Below are 5,309 nucleotides of genomic sequence, written 5' to 3'. Positions count from 1 at the left end.
CTCAGGCGCCAGACGCCTCTAAGTAGGTAGAAAACAGTGCCTTCCACTGGTTCCGTGGTATTGGTGGCTGATCCGGGGTTTTCAGGAATGTACGAGGGGGCGTAAGATCCCGTGAAACTCATAGTAAAGATTTACCTCGTCGGCACGTTGTATTGTAGATGCAAGATCGAACGACACACCGGAGCGAGCGATGTCATGCTGACGCCAAGGTTCCTCCGACCCCCCCCCCCCCCCCTCCCCTCTACTTTTCCTGCGTCACGTATACGCGGTGTCAAGCAACATGCATGTGACTGAAACTGAAACTCTGAAGAAGAGAAACTGAAAGTAAGAGAATTGAATTTGAAAATAAGAGAAGAGAAACTGAAACTGCCGCACAGTTCATTACCTGATGGACACAACAGTATCACGTATTGCTTAACGTCTTCATAAAACCACTGTTTGTTCGTCTATAACATTAGCAGCATTAGCATATGTTTGCTATTAATGACACCCAGGTAATGAACATGATTTACCAACTTAAGTAGTGTTGGTTCTGGTGTAACGCACGAATAATTTATAGACATGCCTTTGTGTATACGCCAGAAATTAAATTGTGAAGCAAGCCTTGAAACTGCGTGTGCATTTCTCATAAAAAAGGAAAAAAAATTATCTTGCTTTCATAACATGCGTGTCATCTATATCAGATGTGATTGTAATCTTGAGCTATAACTTGAAATGACCCATGCTGGCTGCCATGAAAAATCACTTTTTTAATTGTTCAACAAACCTCATAACTCGTTTATGTCACGAAAGGAATGAAATGCTTCACTTATGTCTCATTGCTTTGGTACAGTCATGGTTCATTATGCAATGTAAAATCTGATTTAGGAATATTTTGTTACTTGTTGCATGGTTTGTTCCTGAAATTCAGCACATCCGCCAGTGTTGCGTTCCCGCGTGGTTTTCTTTTTTGTTAATTGAGTACAGATGAATAGCCACCGGATTCTTCGCCGATTGCCCAGTGTGGGTATGTGCGATCTTTTGATAGGCTAACAACAACAGCAACATTGGCCAGGCTATCAGCTTCCGCAAGTTAGATTCACGCAAGCTCCGCTTCAGGTTGATGTGATCTCCTTGCAACGAGTTGCTGATACGCAGGCTGACCCCGTCTTCTATTACGACCATATTTACCCGTTCCATGCGAAACATATGCCCGCAAATATCCTAAATGGTCTTCTTTCTGAACACCTACACAATTTTCCTCAGCATACTGTTCTCTCCACTGATGCCTCCGGCAGCTGTGAGAAGGCGGCGATTGGGATATATTCGCAGGATCTGGCTTGGAGCTATTCCGTTCGTATCCGTGATTATGCTTCTATATTCTTCGTAGAGTTTTTGGCTATTGGTTTGGTTCTTCTCAAAATTCCCAGACATGTAGCACGGGTTCTTATTCTTGCAGACTGCCTTTCAGTTTTAGGCTCTCTCCAAAACTCCGGAAAATCTTTATTGAATCGGCCGCTTAGGTTTTTTGTTCTGTGCACAGTGCGTGAGATCCGCTTTGTCCGGGTACCTGCAGGCATTCGGGTGTCTATTTTAACGAGGTGGCTGATTTATTGGCAAGGTCAGCTCTCAGCGCTCCTGTAATCTTAATCTATCCCGTCCCTCACCTCATTCTGTTCGAAACTTCACGTTTCCAGTGGTTCCAACATATTTCAGCCAGCTTGAGTGATTCGTTGCTCAATACCGTGGATTTTCACCACTTAAAGTACCCATGGGATGTCCGGTGGTGTAAATCAAGGCGTTTTGAGGTGTCAATGACGCTTCTGCGATGCAGAATCCCTCACTTAAATTTGTACTTACGCAGATACGGGTTCCATGCGACAAACCTTTGTGTCTCGTGTGGGCAAGTTGAAACATTAGACCATTTTCTCCTCTCTTGCCGGCGGTTGTTCAAGGAAATCAGTATTTGGAGGTCCCTCTTCCAGTCTCTTCCAGTTTTTCTCTCGTTCGGTGCGAGCGCCAAGGAATTCCCGTTAAGCAGTGTTTGTGGCTACCTTCATGATTACATAAGTGCAACTGATCGGTTACCTTGTTAGCTGTATACAAAATTCTGTCTCATGTCCGAAATGCTTGGCTCTATTCCTGGCAATTCATATTTCTTAAATTTAATTGAATTTTCCTATCTTTATCTTGATTCAGTCTTCTACGCCGCCGCCTCACGTCTTTTTTTCCCGTGCAAATACTTCATTGGCAAATCTCCACTGTACCTTGGCCAATCCCCCCGCGTGGGTATGTGCCATATTTACTGAGGTGAAGAAGAAGAGTGCGGACTACAAATACTATCTGTACTTGTGCTCTATGTGTTTTTTTTTGTCTGTTTGCAATGTAAGCCATTAATAGGTGGAAAGGCATGCACGTAATGGACATACCCTGTGCACATGAATGCGGAAAGCTGGCCATGGTTGTCCAAGCATTGCCAACGAAGCAACGGGACCTTCAAGAAACAGGATAGGGTTGTGACCCCTCACATGCAATGATTTTCATACAATTTGAAAATGTGGCAATTTACAGCAGTCCCGTGGTTATATTGTTGCAAAACAAGCCAGCTCATTTAGGCGGAAACATTTTTAGAGGCTGCCTAAAAGGAACATGTCAAAAAGTTACACATAGCATCCTGTTTCATTGATGTTGTTTATATGTGTGGTAAACGATATGAACAAGCATCTCTTTGTTGGTTAACTGCATGCTTTGCTATCCACGCACTGTCATGCAGTACATACACAATCACAGTTCAGTGACTGCAGAGCGGTCTGCAACCAGTAACTTGCAACTATACTATGCAGCAAGCTTCTTTGCACGGTATTTGTTATATTTATCGAACGATGAGATGGAATTGGTATCGCTATTTCTACACAGTGCATTTCCTAAAGACTCCTTTCTGCCATACTGTACTTTTTAGCCAAAAAGCATCCTACAGAGTCATTTAAATTGCTACGTATAAAGATGTCTGTAGCAGGTGTGTGAGCCCGAACAAAAAAAAATGTTTTAATTTTCCTTAATTCTTCAGTATTCCTGATTATCATGACATGGGCATCTATATGTTGGTACAACTTTTTTCGGGCATTACAACTGATGTACCGATGTGTTTGGTACTAATTCATCTTCAGACCTTTCATGTCTGTTGGGTAAAAAAAAAATACGAAATAATAGTTGGCTGCATTAGTTTTCACTGAGCTAACTAGCATCACACAGCATGCTCTTGAAATTCCTCTAGCTGTCTGTAATTGGCTTCATCGTATAGCTTCATACTTGTTTAATTTAAACTCTGCACACTGCTCTTTTCACCGCACATGGCGACATGGCACGCGGAGCCCCCGTGGGAATGGGCGAGGAGGATTCAGAGGTCGGCTGCTACTTCCCTGGAATCCAAACACAGCTATGGGCCTCTTGCGCTGGTATGGTGGCGCCACTGCTCCGGTACAATGAGCGCCACCGACGGGCGGATCAGGCGTTACTCGTAAGTCCAGCTCTCCGAGCCAGATACGCGATGGCTGCGAAAGGCGAGGCGCGAGTTTTATACGGCGGGTTTAAAAAAATTGAAAACGTCGACGCATACTTTAAAACAAGCAGTTTGGTGCGTGGTCGCCACCTTTATGACAGCAATCACGTATATGCTGTGAGGGAGGAGATCGTGGCCTCAGCGGCGCCATCCGAGGTAATCGGGAAATGCGCGGCGCAAATGAAGACTGCGGAGTACGAAGTCCGGCTGCAGGTAAATTTAATTTTTGTGTACAGCTGTTATTTTTATTAATATGCAAGTTTGTTCTTCAGTTGTCCGCAAACCCCAGATGTATAGTGGATGCCAGCTGCAGTTGCAAGGCTGGTTGCCGGGGCTGGTGTAAGCACGGAGCCGCGTTAGCTGTGTTCGTCAACAACTACAAGCACATGTCGTGCACAGACCTGCCTTGTACTTGGCGGAAGCCTACCGCTCGCCCTACGCTAGACACAAAAAAATCTGTGCGGGAGCTATTCACAAGTAAGATTACTTTCAGGCACGACTGCTTGCTTTCGTGAGGCGGTATGTTTTTATTTTCATTATTCCTGTAGGTCGTCCCCTGCCTGTTCCAGTTCTTGGGGCTTTGTGCCCAAATACCACACTCGGGAAATTTCCCCAAGTGAACTGTACTCTTGTGCCTGCCCTGGAGGAAAGAGTGGCGCGCTCAGAGGAAGAGAAGTGTGCTGTTGCGCTCCCTTCTGAGCGTACAGCTGTTGAAGCTGAGCTCATCAGAGAATGTTTGGGCAGTGGCTTGGCCCGTAAAAGGAAGCTTTTTACTGCTATGGAAGTCGTTGCTGTGTGGCCGCTGAGGCTGAAAAGATGCGAGATGCACCTTTCCGAAAAGGATAAAGCCTTTTTTGATAAGGCAGTCAGGAAAAATGCTGACGAGATGACCGAAATCGCTCTAATGACGAGAGGTCAGGCAGCATCGGCAAGGTTTGTGAGCGGAAGTTTTCCCACTTTTTTCCCGGCCAGTTTTACCCTTTTTTTGTTTTTGTCAATGATCGATTCACATTTCGCCACAGGTGGCATCAAGAACGACGCGTTCGGGTGACAAGTACTAGCGCGCACAGAATTAAAACCCGCACATCGAACTTTGAAAGCCTGGCGAAATCTCTGGCAAGACCAAGGTTCTTCTCAACTGCGGCCACCTCATACGGTAGAATGCTTTGCACTGGGTGCTAACCAGCATGAGCTGCATACAAGAAAATTGTGCATGCATGATGTCCTCTCCCAGTTTGTGTTAAACTATATTTTGTGCTGTTTAAATTGTAATGCTGGAATGATTTCATAAAGCAAATCGTTAGTTTTATTCTAATATATTGCATGGTTTTGTGGTATTCAAGGCAAAATGACAGAAGCTGAAGCCAGAAGAGAATTGTCAATGGCTCTTGGAAGTCCAATCTATGAGGTAATGTATAGGTGTTTTTCATGTAACATTTTTAGGCAATATATATATATATATATATATATATATATATATATATATATATATATATATATATATATATATATATAATATATATATATATATATATATATATATATATATATATATATATATATATATATATATATATCTTTTACAGGTTGGGCTTATAATACATCCGGAGCAACCATGGCTATGTTGCAGCCCTGATGGAATCCACGTAGCCAATGGAAACAAATGCCTTGTTGAAATCAAGTGCCCTTTCTCGCTGAAAGAAAACCACCGTTTTGATTGACTATGAGCATGAGCTCAGCTTTGTCCCATATATTGAGTACAGCAATGGGC

The 5,309-nt window shown here is 43.5% G+C and overlaps 1 long non-coding RNA gene across 1 annotated transcript; it reads left to right on the top strand.

The window, feature by feature from the left end:
• The first annotated feature begins 3,572 nt into the window (after positions 1-3,572).
• Positions 3,573-5,248, top strand: LOC144107128 (uncharacterized). The gene is made up of 3 exons (XR_013309226.1): positions 3,573-4,694; positions 4,882-4,946; positions 5,125-5,248. It is a non-coding gene; the product is annotated as an uncharacterized LOC144107128 (long non-coding RNA).
• Positions 5,249-5,309: the final 61 nt, after the last annotated feature.

This window comes from Amblyomma americanum, chromosome 1 (assembly GCF_052857255.1).
Source record: "Amblyomma americanum isolate KBUSLIRL-KWMA chromosome 1, ASM5285725v1, whole genome shotgun sequence".
Lineage (NCBI taxonomy): Eukaryota > Metazoa > Arthropoda > Arachnida > Ixodida > Ixodidae > Amblyomma > Amblyomma americanum.
This window is presented reverse-complemented; position numbering and strand designations above follow the sequence as displayed.